Below are 14,074 nucleotides of genomic sequence, written 5' to 3' on the forward strand. Positions count from 1 at the left end.
TAAATAAGGAAATGTCTTTACTTTTTTAGAAAAAAGGTAAAGAATTTTATTTTCTAAGAGAGCAAAGCAAATTATTTTATGGTGACACTGAGACAGAAAAGAGTTTGTTTTCATTTCTGGTATTATTTGCCAATGTTTGACAGTTGAATTTTTTTTCCAGATGAGAATTGTGCATCAATGTTCAAGTCCCAAGAGATGTTATCAGTCTGAACAGCCCAGTGAACAAGTATTTGTGACCCTCCTTCCAAATGAAACGTTCTATAGAAAGGTGGAAGTGGTAAGAAACCGTTGAAACAGTGGTTAAGAAGGTAGGTCTTTGTGGTACTGATGGGAAATAGTCGTTAGGGGAAAGCTGCTTCACCACACAGGAAACAGAAAAACTCTTGAATGCATCTTGTCCAGCTGTGGCAGACGAATTTACATAGATAACATTTTAAAATGAGAGAGTTTGTACTCAACTGGTGACCAAGAAACGGAGACGTGAAGGGCTGCATGCAGAGAGAAGGGAAATGTTTTAAAGTTACAAGACCTACAAGCTGTGCGTTTTGCAAATCACATAGCTACATATCTTCTCAGCAAAGATGTTTAAAATAGAGACCTACACTTTATCATATTGAAAACCAGAGCAATCTCAATGAAGGTTAAAAACAAATGTTTACCAAACCAAAAGAAACTCAAGGAAGCATTTTATAAGCTCACAGAGCTATTATTGAATGCTTTGAAATGGAAATATTTTTATTTTCTAATTATAGATATTGAAAAAGGTAATAAGTAAAAATATTCATAATAAATATTAAAATAGTAACAACAAAGTTTGCCACTTTTTCTCACTTAAGAGGAACTGATTTGGTTTTGTGAGTTCACTTAATTGTAATGCAAATTCAGAACTGCCATCCACATATTATAGATGAGCAAACAGACTCACAGAGATTGAGGCTTTTGACCAAGCTCCTAGGGCTCAGGTTTTGAACCCAGATGTGATGAAGTCTGAAGCTTGGGCTTGTTAAATATTATTGTGAAACTCCCATCATAATAATTTGAACAGTAACAAAATAATTACATTCTGTGTTTGGTTTGTTCTCTCTCTCTCTCTCTCTCTTTAGTTATTTTATTCTTCTTCCAGAATGTCATATATATTATTCTCCATATAAGGAAATATAAGAATATATTCATCCTTAAATACAATGTTGGAAATGCTCTCTTGGAAAGACTTCTTTGTGGCTTCTGGTTTTGTTCATTACTCTGTTTTTAATGATCATTATTCTTCTTCTTTCACAATATTGTAACATACTACCAGAGTCATTTTATTGGAAACACTTTGAAACTAAACAAACTTCAACAATAATATTGTGGCTATAACTCAAATTCTCACTCACATGGAAAAATTGTGTGTTTTCGCTATAAAATATATGTGGAAAAAAGAAGTGTGAAGTAGAAAATGATGACAAAGTTGAAATAAATTCATTAAAAGCATGATTCATTGGTCTTTTATTCTATTCTACTCATCTAGTGAATTTGTAAGATTTTAAGTGTGTTGGTAATTTCTTTAAGCAATCTAGGTACTATTACTGGGGAAAAACATCTCAAAGACAAACACTCTAGAATATCAATAGCTAATTCACATCTGAGGCCTCTTCCATTTCGCATTAACTCTCTCAAATACTTCTTGAACATAGGAAGAGTCAATCTCACTTTCCTTTTTTAAGGCACTTAGAAAACTTCTTCATTTCCTAAATGTTTCTGTGTCATGTTCTAATTGAATTTTCATCAGGCTATAAGATAATTTAAAATGCTACTTTACTGATTTTCTATTTAGGTTAAAGACTACTTTCTAATAACATGTTTCTGTGTGCTTTACACGCATGCACAATTCATGCATGATGTTTGTTTGGTCTATCCCAGAGCCAAGGCAGGCCAAATAATGATTTAGAAATATCTTCTGGGAGACAAACTTTTATGTAGCAGGATGACTATATTGTAAACATTTAAGACTTGTCTAAAACTCTCTACAATGTCCATATTCACATTGTCACACTATCCTTTAATACAGCTCTTTTGGATTTTTAAATACAGAAGATTCCTAGGATTAAAGCATTTAACATGGGAGCAACCACTTGTAGGAATCTAGTCCAATCCTCTTATTTTACAGCTAAGGAAAGTAAGACTCAGCACCATAAGTATATTGAAGATTGGCTCAAGGATCAGGTTGTTTTCTGATTTCCAATATTGTGCACTTAATTTAGTATAATTACTAGCAATTGATTTTTACTCAGTAAGACATTGGGCCCAGGGTCCCAGAGCAGATAAAAAAATAAATGATCAAAATAGCTTGAACCATTTTGGCCTAAATATTACCATTTTAGAGAAAAATATCATATCAATGGATTTGATGAGGCCTGAGACGCCATATTTGAATGTCCTTATGATCACTGATTCATTCACTTTTAGATTTTGAAAGTCATTTTAATGACTTTTAAAGATGATCATATTATTTTGGTCCAGTTGGATCATTAAGGCAATTTTTTCTAAAGCAAACCACATACAATCACTAAAATGGAATAAACCTAAGTTACAAGGAGGACTAAGCAGACACAACCATGAATGAGTAAATCTAAATTCTATGATTAATGACTTTGAGGACCTTGTACTTGACTTCTGTAATAGCATTTAACAAATCCTTTCATCAGAATCATTTCTCATGCTGTACTTTAAATGAAGTTCTTTGTCTGGTCTAGAACAAGCTGGAAAAGAGCTGGCAAAGAGCCTTTGGTCATATATTTCAGATTTGTTAAGCGTCTTTAATCATCCCCCTGTAGATAAAAATATCTTCCACCAAATCTCCTAACTTGGTTCAGATAGTCCATAGTTCATAGTTTCTGAATCCCCAGTGTGGTCTGCTTTCTAACCCTGCCTTGTAGTTTCTTCTTTGCCTTTCATTAAATCAATGATGAAATTTAAAACTCACAAGCAGAATGATATAGGCTATAAACATTAAGGAAGTTAAGGAAGTTGATTTGCCATTTGTGTTTTCATACTGTTTATTTGCATTCCTACATCTATATAGATAGATGTTTTATCTTTCACTATATATATTTACTTGTCTCTATCTTGATATACTTTGAATAAATAACTAGCCTCCACCCACCAATTTTAATTGATTCCTTGTTAAATTAAAATTAAAATGGCACACATGCACATGCATGTACCCACACACACACTCATACGTAACACACACAAAAACAATCTGATCACTGATCACCTTCAATACTCACTCTATTCATATCTATATGTCATAATTTTTTGTACTATACATTTTAAGATGCACATTCTTGGTCCCGATGTGTGCTCTGGAAAGATGTTTTGAATTTGCTATTGTTCACTGGCCTTACAGACACCAGGTTGAGAATAGGGACATTGGAGTAGTTCAGCTCTCCATATGGTGGAAATGAGTAGTTCTTACAGACTGAATAGTGGAAAATAGCAGAGGACAAAGAGATTTGTATTCAGATTTTTAAAAAAGTAATTTCTAGAATTTAAAAAAAGAAATCAAATATGTTAAAAATAGAAGAAGAGCAAATTGGGGAAAGACTAAAAAAGAATAAGAAGGAAATGCAAATTTAAAGAAGTGCAAGTCTGTTAGGTGAAATGTAAGAATATTGGGAAAAAATAAGTTAAGCAGACTGATTATTTTGGCAACACAAAATAAAATATCTGTATCTATCTATATATCCATATATATACGGAAAGAGAGGAGAGAACAAACCACAAGTCTAAAATATTATTGTACTAAGAAATAATAAAGTATTATCATTGCTGCTATTTCTCTTATCTTTGGTCATATTAAATATTACCAAAATAATTGTCTACAAATGGAATCTGATATTATTGTATTACTCAAATTAATGTATAACACATTCGGCACTTTTCTCCACTTTTACAAAATACTTATATTGCATGATTGCTCAGTCAATTTATTGGATAATGTTGATCATTGTAGACATCTTTGGAAGTGCAGAACATGGGGAAGGGGGAACAAGATGGTTGATTAGATGCAGCCAGGAGGCACTGCTCCCACTCAGAGAGACCAAATTATCAAGTAAACCACCATAATTTGGGAATGTCTTCAGAGAGAAAATGCCTAAACTCAAGGAAGAGGTGATGCTGAAGCTGAGACTGAACAGGGAGGAAGCTGGGAACCCCATGCAGGGTACCTGAATGCTAGGGCTAGCTCCTGATCCCGAATGGTTCCTGGGAAAGAAGTGAGTGAAGGATGACTTACACTTGTCATGAACCTCTGGGATCCTTGCTACAGGGGACCCCACATCACCCATGGACTTATAAGTTATCTAGAGGATCTTCCCAGGGAGCAGGCAGAGACAAGCCTTCAGACAGCATGGAGCCTGGGAGCTTTTGTTCACTGGGCAGCTCCAGCAGAGAGCAGCCATAGATGTCCACGCCCCAGGGATCTCCATGCACCTCCAGGAGGCACTGGTCTTAGCTGACCTCCAAGCTAAGAAAGAGCAGGGCTGGTTTCCCTGAGGAACTACAGCACATCTATTCCATAAGCCCTCCTGCCCACTGGCCCCTCCTGCCCACTGGACCCCATAGGGTCCATGCCTAACTGTTCTGCAGAAACAAGTGCATAGTGAAGCCTCTGCAGTTCAGCCTGAGTGCATTGTTCCACATGAATACTTTCCTGTTAACCCAAGAGCACATCAGATCCCTCAGCACAGCCAGAATCCAACCCTGAGCCATGGGATGCCCCCAGGGATGCACCACAAATCTGGGGAGAATGAGCCAAGCTCTGTAGCCTGCACCTGAGCAGGGAAGGAGCCCCCATCTTAAAAGTACTGCAACGGGTGAGATGCACTGGTTCTTGGGCCAGGGTGGAAGTTGGGTGAGCTTCCTTCTGAAGAACCATTGCAGAAACACTGGCATACCTCCCTGCTGCAACCTTTCCCTAAGGGAGCCCCATGGCCCAGAGCACCTAACAAAAGAAATGTGGACATGGTGCCAGTGATTGAAGGGGGCACCCCCATGGGCCATAAGCAGACCTGGTGAGGGAGTAATGTAGCTCCCCTCAACCACAAAGCACGTCTGCAAACTGAATGAAATACACAAAGTGGTATAGTTGGGTATTAGTGTACCCATAAGCCATTAGTCTTAAGTACCGTCTACTGGATCACAGCCCAAACTACAAAAACAAAATTATCCTGCTAATAATATATATGCCTGTGAAACCAAGCACAACAATTCACCCGTACATCAAGATCCTATGCAAAGCCCTTGCCCTCAGAAACCATCCAGAAATGAAGCAAAGTGACTATACTCAACTTATATCATAGTTAAATGAACACCAACCCTCCAAAATGAGAAAGAATCAGCACACGAACTCTGCTGATTCATAAGGCCAATATGTCCCCTTACCTCCAAATGAGTCCACTTACTCCCCAACAATGGTTTTTAACCAGTCTGAAATGACTGAAATGACAGACATAGAAATCAGAATCTGGATGGCAAGGACACTCATCAAGATTCAGGAGAATATTGAAATCCAATCCAGTGAATTCAAGGAATCCAGTAAAATAATCCAGAGAAACAGCCATTTTAAGAAAAAAAAAAAAACTGAAATTCTAGAAAAATTCACTACAAGAATTTCGTAATGCAATTAGATGTATTAAAAACAGAAAAGACTAAGCTGAGGAAATAATCTCAGAGCTTGAAGGCTGGCTCTTTGAATCAACACAGACCAAAAAAAAAAAAAAAAGAAAGATAAGAAAAAGAAGATTTAAGACGTGAACAAAACCTCCAAGAAATATGGGATTATATAAAGAGACAAAATCCAAGACTCCTTTGTATTCCTGAGAGAGAATAAGCAACTTGGGAAATATATTTGAGGATGTAGTCCATTAAAATTTCACTAATCTCACTAGAGAAGTTGACATGCAAATAAATACAGAAAACCCCAGGTAAATACAATGTAAGACCACCATCCCCAAGGAACATAGTCATTCATCAAGGTCAATGCAAATGAAAAAATCTTAAAGTCAACCAGAGAGAAGGTCAAGTCACATCCAGAGGGAACCTTATGAAGCTAGCAGCAAACTTCTCAGCAGAAACCTTATAAACCAGAAGAGATTGAGTGCCTATTTTCAGCATTGTTAGAAAAGGAATTCCAATCAAATATTTCATATCCTACCAAACTAAGCTTCATAAGTGAAGGAGAAATAAAATCCTTTTCAGATAAGCAAACACTGAGGGAATTTGTTTCAAAGAAACCAGCCTTACAACCGGTCCTTAGAGAGTGCTAAACATGGAATCAAAAAAACACCTGCCACCACTAAACACACCTAAGCACATAGCCCACAGGCACTTTAAAGCAACTGCACAACCAGCTAACAGGATCAAAACCGTACACATCAATACTAACCTTGAATTAAGTGCAGCCAAACATTCCATTTAAAAGATGTACAGTGGCAAACTGAATGGAAAGACAAGACCCAACTATCTGTTTTCTTCAAGAGACCCACCTCATACGTAATGACACTTATAGGCTTAAAGTAAAGGGTTGAGAAAGCTCTACCGTGCAAATAGAAAAGAAAAAGAGAGGAAGTCACTATTTTTATATAAGATAAAATAGACTTTAAGCCAATAAAAATGTAGAAGGACAATGAAAGACATTACACAATGATAAAGGGTATAATTCAACAAGAAGATTGAACAATTCTAAACATAGATGCACCCAACACTGGAGCACCAAGACTCATAAAATAAGTTCTTGTCCTATGAAAAGGCTTAAAAGACTTAGACAACCACGGAATAATAGTTGGAGAATTCAATAACCCACTGACAGCATTACACAATCAAGGTAGAAGACTAACAAAGAAACTATGGATTTAAACATGACACTTGACCAACTGGACCAAATAGGCATCTACAGAACATATCACCCAACAACCACAGAATATACATTCTTCTCGTCTGCACACAGAATATATTCTAAGATTGACAACACGCTTCATCATATTGAGCAAGTCTCAACAAATTTTAAAAAATGAAGGCACACAAAGCAAACCATCAGACAACAGTGCAATATAAATAGAAATCAATATCAAGATCTCTCAAAACAACACAAATATATAGAAATTAAACAACCTAATCCTGAATAACTTCTGGGTGAACATCAAAATTAAAGCAGAAACTTTTAAAATCTTTGAAATTAAAGAAAACAGTGACACAGTTTACCAAAATCTCTGGAATGCAGTTAATGCAGTATTAAGAGGAGCATTTATGGCCCTCAACATCTTCATAAAGAAGTTGTTAGAAAGATCTCAAATTAACAATAAAACTTAGAACCTAATGGAGCTAGAAAAAAAAAATAAAACCAATCCTAAAACTAGCAGAAGATGAGAAATAACTACAATTAGAGAAGAACTTAACAAAATTGAGTGAAAATATTCATGCAAAAGATCAAAAAAACCAAGAGCTGGTTCTTCAGAGCAAATAAGCAAGATTAATAGACTCCTAGCCAGATTAACAGAGAGAAAAAAGGAGGATTCAAATAAATAAAATCAGAAATGACAAAGATGACATTACAACTGTTCCTAAAGAAATACAAAAGATCCCCTAGACAATAGTATAAACAACTCTATGCATACAAATTAGAAAATCTAGAGGAAATGGATAAATTCCAAGAAAAAACACAATCTTCCAAGATTGAATCAGGAAGATATTGTGAATAAACCAGTAACAAGCTCTAAAAATGAATCAGTGATAAAAACCCAGCAACCAAAAAAAGCCCTGGACCAGATGGATTCACAGCCGAATTCTACTAGACATATAAAAAAGAACTGGTACTGATCCTACTGAAACAATTCCAAAAAATTAAGGAGGAGGCACTTCTTCCTAATTTATTCTAGGAAGACAGCATTACCCTAACACCAAAATCTGGCAGAAACATGACCACAAAAAAAAAAAAAAAAAAAAAAAAAAAAAAAAAAAAAATCAGGCCAATATCCCTGATGAACATAAATGCAAATATCCTCATCAAAACACTAGCAAACCAAATCTAGCAGCACATAAAAAAGATCATTCACCACAATTAAGTAAGCTTTATTCCTGGGAGGCAAGGTTGGTTCAACGTATGCAAATCAATAAGTGTGATTCACCACATAAACATAACTAAAAGAAAAAAACCATACGATCATCTCAATAGATACAGAAAAAGTTTTTGATGAAATCGAACATCCCTTTAAGAGACTAGGCATCAAAGCAACATACTTCAAAATAATAAGATCCACCAGTGACAAACCCACAGCCAATAAAATTACTGAATGGGCAAAAGCTAGGACCATTATCCTTGAGAACCTGAACAACACAAGAAGCCCACTCTCACCTCTCCTATTCAACATAGTACTGGAATTCCTAGCCAGAGTAATCAGGCAAGACAAAGAAATAAAAGGCATCCACATAGAAAGACAGGAAGTCAAACTATCTCTTTGCTGACAATATTATTCCATATTTCAAAAACTCTAAAGACTCCATCAAAAGGCTACTAGAGCTATAAATGATTTTAGAAAGTTTCAAGATACAAAAGCACTGTATAAAAGTCAGTAGCATTTCTATACACCAATAATGTCCAGGCTGTTAGTCAAATTAAGAAGCCAATTCCATTAATAATAGCCACACACATAAAAAAATATTAAATACTGAGGAATACAGCTAACCAAGGAGGTGAAAGATGTCTACAAGGAGACTGCAAAACACTGCTGAAAGAAATCAGAGACAACACAAATAAATGGAAAAACATTCCATGCTCATTAAAAGGAAAAATCAATTGTTAAAATAGCCATACTGCCCAAAACATTGTATACATTCAACACTATTCATATAAAACTACCAATGTCATTATTCACAGAATTAGAGAAAACTATTCTGAAATTCATATGGAACTAAAAAAAAGCCCAAATAGCCAAAGAAATCCTAAGCAAAAAAGAACAAAGCCAGCAGTATCATTCTCTGACTTCAAACTATACTTACAAGGCTACAGTAACCAAAACAGCATGGTAGTGGTATAAAAATATACACACAGACCATAGAATGGAACAGAAAACTCATTAATAATAAATAAAGCCACACAGCTACAACCATTACAAAGGCTGACAAAAACAAGCAACGGAGAAAGGACTTCCTATTCAATAAATGGTGCTGGGATAACTGGCTAGCCACATGCACAAGAATGAAACTGTACCTTTACCTTTTGCCATATACCAAAATTAATGCAGGATGCAATGAAGATTTAAGCATAAGACCTCAAACTATAAAACCCCTAGAAGAAAACCTAGGAAATACCCTTTCCAACATCAGCCTTGGCAAAGAATTTTTGGCTAAGTCCCCAAAAGCAATTGCAACTAAGACAAAAATGGACAAGTGGAACGTAATTAAATGAAATTGCTTGTCGACAGCAAAGAAACCATCAACAAAGTAAACAGCCAATCTACAGAATGGGGGGAAATTAAAAAAAAAAAGAATGGGGGAAAATATCTACAAACTCTGCATCCAACAAACGTCTAATATCCAGAATCTGGAAGGAACTTAAATGAACAAGCAAGAAACAAATAACCTGATTTGTAAAATGGGAAAAGGTCATGAACAGACACTTCTTTAAAAAGCACATACAAGTGGTCAACAAATAGGAAAAAATGCTCATGATTGTCAGAGAAATACAAATCAAAATCACAGTGAAATAAATATCAACTCATACCAGTCAGAATGGCTATTAACAGAAAGTCAAAAAACAACAGATACTGACAAGGCTGTGGAAAAAAGGGAACACTTTGACCCAGCAATACCACCTCTGGGTATTTAGATCATTAAACCCAAAAGACCATCATCACAGCACTATTCACAATAGCAAAGACTATGAACTCAAATTAGGTGCCCATCAATAGTGGACTGGATTAAAAAAATATACATACACACTATGGAATATTGCACAGCAATAAAAAGGAATGAAATCATGCCCTTTGCAGCAACATGGATGGACCTGGAAGCCATAATCCTAAGTGAATTAACGCAGGAACAGAAAATCAAATACTCTATGTTCTCACATGTTAGTGGGAGCTGAACATTAAGCCACAGGAACATACACATGGGAACAACTGACACTGCAGACTACTGGGGGGAGAAGTGGGGAGGGGGCATGGGTGGGAAAGCTATGTAACAGGTGTTATGCTCACTTCCTGGGTGTAGTACACCCATGTAACAAATCTGCATATGCATATTTTATCTAAAATAAAAGTTGAAATTTTAGAGGAAAAAAAAAAAAAAACAAGTACATAACATTTCAGAACTCTGGCTTACCATATAACAACTATTAGGATTAAACAAAGATCACATTCAAAAGAATACCCAGAATACTTATCAAAAGAGATGTATCAAACTGTTTTTAAATAGCTTGTTTAGTTTGCCCTGCGAACACCTTATTCTCTCTGAAAAGTATTTTTAAGTGTTTGATTTAATACTTGGGATGTGTAAAAGTATATAAATTAACTTTTTCATTCCATTTATTTGATCAATTGACTCTTTCCTTGTAATCTGAATGACAATGATGATAATGAAGAGATTTTCTAAAATAGTCACTTCCTTTCTAAAGTCGAGGCTGAACTGGTCTTGAAACTTGTCCACTGGACTAAAATTTTAAGTTTTGACTAAGTTTTTATTTCCGATTTTTATTTATTATAATCTAATTTTAGAAAATAATTTGCAGATGGACTATCCTACCTATCTGCTCTCATTTGAAGACAATATTGATCTCTGTTTCCCTGCCAACCCATAGTTATTTTACAAGTATATATACTAGGAAAGCTGATTTTAAAAATCAAACAAAATGCCGGGCGCTGTGGCTCACGCCTGTAATCCCAGCACTTTGGGAAGCTGAGGCAGGTGGATCACGAGCTCAGAAGTTGAAGACCAGCCTGGCCAAGATGATGAAACCCCGTCTCTACTAAAAATGCAAAAAATTAGCCAGTCGTGGTGGCAGGCGCCTCTAATCCCAGCTACTTGGGAGGCTGAGACAGAGAATTGCTTGAACCCTGGAGGCGGAGGTTGCAGTGAGCTGAGATCGTGCCATTGCACTTCAGCCTGGGCGACACAGCGATCTCAAAAAAACAAAAACAAAAAACAAACAAACACTGCATAAGATTCCTATTATTTGAGTTGATTGATTTTAAGTTATGTAGCAGAGCAAGCTTAGCAGAAGGTACAGTCTTTATCTACCCAGAAGACTGTAGTTGGTATCCAAACTCAGCCACTTACCACCTCTCAGAAGTTAGAGAAGCTTATGAACATCACTGAACATCTGTCTTTTAAGTTTTGAAAATGAAGCTAAAGTACCAAATATAAAATATTTTGACTGATTAGTTGGGCATCGTGGCAGATGTCTGTGGTCCCAGCTACGCAGGAGGCTGAGGCAGGAGGATTGCCTCAACTGAAGAGTTTGAGGTTACAGTAAGCTATGATTGCACCATTGCACTCCAGCCTAGACATCAGAGTGAGACCCTATCTCTAAAAAAAAAAAAGAAAACAATAAACAAAATACATAAAATAATGCCAGCACAGTGGTTTATGCATGTAATGCTAGCACTTTGGGAGGCTGAGGTGGGAGGATCACTTGAGGATAGGAGTTTGAGACCAGCATGGGCAATATAGTAAGGCCTCTTTTCTATGAAATAACAAAAAAAAATTAATTAGTCCAGTGTGCTATTATACATCCCTAGTCATAGGGACTCAGGAAAATAAGGTGGCAGGATCCCTTGAGCCCAGGAGTTTGATCTACAGTGTGTTATGATCACACTGCTGTACTCCAGCCTGGGCAACACAGCAAGATCCAGTCATATATATATATATATCCAGTTAAATAAGATCATCTATGCAATTTATCTGGTAGTCCTAAAACATCAATAAACAATTGCCACTATGAGTAAAACCAGATTTTTATAGTAGCATATAGTTGCATAAGTATACACATTTGTTTCTTTTAACTCACTTGTCTTACTAACATTTATTAAAAACTTTTATTTTTGCAATGTTATATTATTAAAGTCCTAAATCTGTCTCTCTTTTACATTTAGTTACGGTGTGCATGCTATTCCATGATGGAGTTACATTTTGGATGGAGCAAACTCTTCACATAATTTTAGCATATTAAATCCACAAATGGTTAACATTTGTAAAAAAGGTATTTTAAATAAAAATATCATTTCAAATAAGATCCTTTCTATTCCAAACATTGCACTGCATTTTTTCATAATGTTTCCATTTATTATAAATAACCTTTTAGGTTTCATTGAGATATGAATAAATCTTTACTGGTAGAGATAGAAAATATGATTTTGCTTTTGAGAGGAGATACACCATGTAGTCTGAGACTGCAGTACTAATTTTGAGTCTATTCCATCCCAGAATACACAAATAAATACACTGTAAGTAGATCTCTCAGAAGTCAACAGATATGATTCTAACTGACTAGGTCCAATATAAATCATAAATATCTCTTAGGCATTTTAATGTAAATTGTGGCTATGCTCCTGTTACTGCTTTTGGTGATGATGATCATGATGCTACTTCAAATTTTCCAGTTTGTTAAGCTACAGGGGCAAAAAGAAATACATAATGAGTTTTCTTTAAATAGATTGCCATACTAAATTCAATTTTCATTTGTTAGCCAAAGCATTTCAAAATTAAATTTTTGGTAACACAAGATGAGAGCACTGAGCTAGAAGGAATTCTGTTCTTAGAGACATATACTATAAGAAAGAGTGCCATTGCATGTACCTCATTAGAAAATAAAATTGATGGATCACCTGCAGGGATGAAGTGAACACTAATGGAAAGTCCTGGAAATCTACTGAGATCTTTGGAATATGCCACCATAGAGACAAGCACTGAAATAGTATGCTTGGACCAAATCATGCCAGCATTTCTGGTTTATATAGGCCGATAAATGATTTTCAGAGCAGAAAAAGAAAAGGATTTGAAAAAGACATTTCGTTTGTTGCCAAAATATTTAAAGATGAATTACACAAAGATTGGAACCTAATTTTCAGAAGACCAAATTATAGCATGTGGAGCATTTCCTGAATGCTCAATTCAACCCCTGATAATAACATTAGAAAAGTTTACATCATTCCGGGGATAAGATTAGTCCTCACTAGAGAAACATGTGAATGACAAACTACGCTCTAGTTCATCATTTGGCCAACTGCTGATTCACCAACTGTCACTCCAGCCAGTTCACATGGAGTCTGATGAGTGTGCCTTGAGTTATCACAACAGGAATGGCAAGAACAGGCAAGAGCAAAAAACTGAGTCTTTCACAATGGTATCCATTATGAAAATCATTTGATCATTTTAGATAATAGGCATTGAAATAATTTGGGTAACATATATTTAGCCATTCATTATTTTTAATGACATTTCAATCAATGCTCAATGAGAAAACAGTATAAAAGGAGATTGAGCTCACCACACTTAAATTATTCAGCTCAGTGTCTGGTGAATAGCCTATCTTTCTCAGTCAGTTTTCCTACAGAGTTGCCCCAGAAAGCCTACTCATGTCTAAAAGGCTCTTGAAGGTTACTTTTAATTTCCACTGTTGATGAAACTACTTTTGGCAATCAAAGCCTTCCTACAGATAAAAACCCAAAGGCACTCTTGAAGATACAAAAATACTTTGTGGCAGTAACTATAAACACTGCTGAGCATTTGTATATTTCTGGAGAAACGAGATAATGTGAAAAAGTTAGGTTGGCCTTTGCATACATATGCCTAAGTTAATATTTGCAAAAATTATCTTTATGCAGAAAAATGTATTGTATAGACTTATTGTATTTAGAGTATATTATTATTATTTTTTATTTATTTATTAGAGTGTATTATTAAGTGGTTTGATTATTTTGGGGATATCAAAAATGCACATACAAATAAATAAATTAAATTATAAACACTGTATTCAAATTTCATAAATATATGTACGTATATACATATGTCAAAGGGAAAAATGCCCAAACATGTA

This window comes from Macaca nemestrina, chromosome 1, assembly GCF_043159975.1.
Source record: "Macaca nemestrina isolate mMacNem1 chromosome 1, mMacNem.hap1, whole genome shotgun sequence".
NCBI classification, from domain to species: domain Eukaryota; kingdom Metazoa; phylum Chordata; class Mammalia; order Primates; family Cercopithecidae; genus Macaca; species Macaca nemestrina.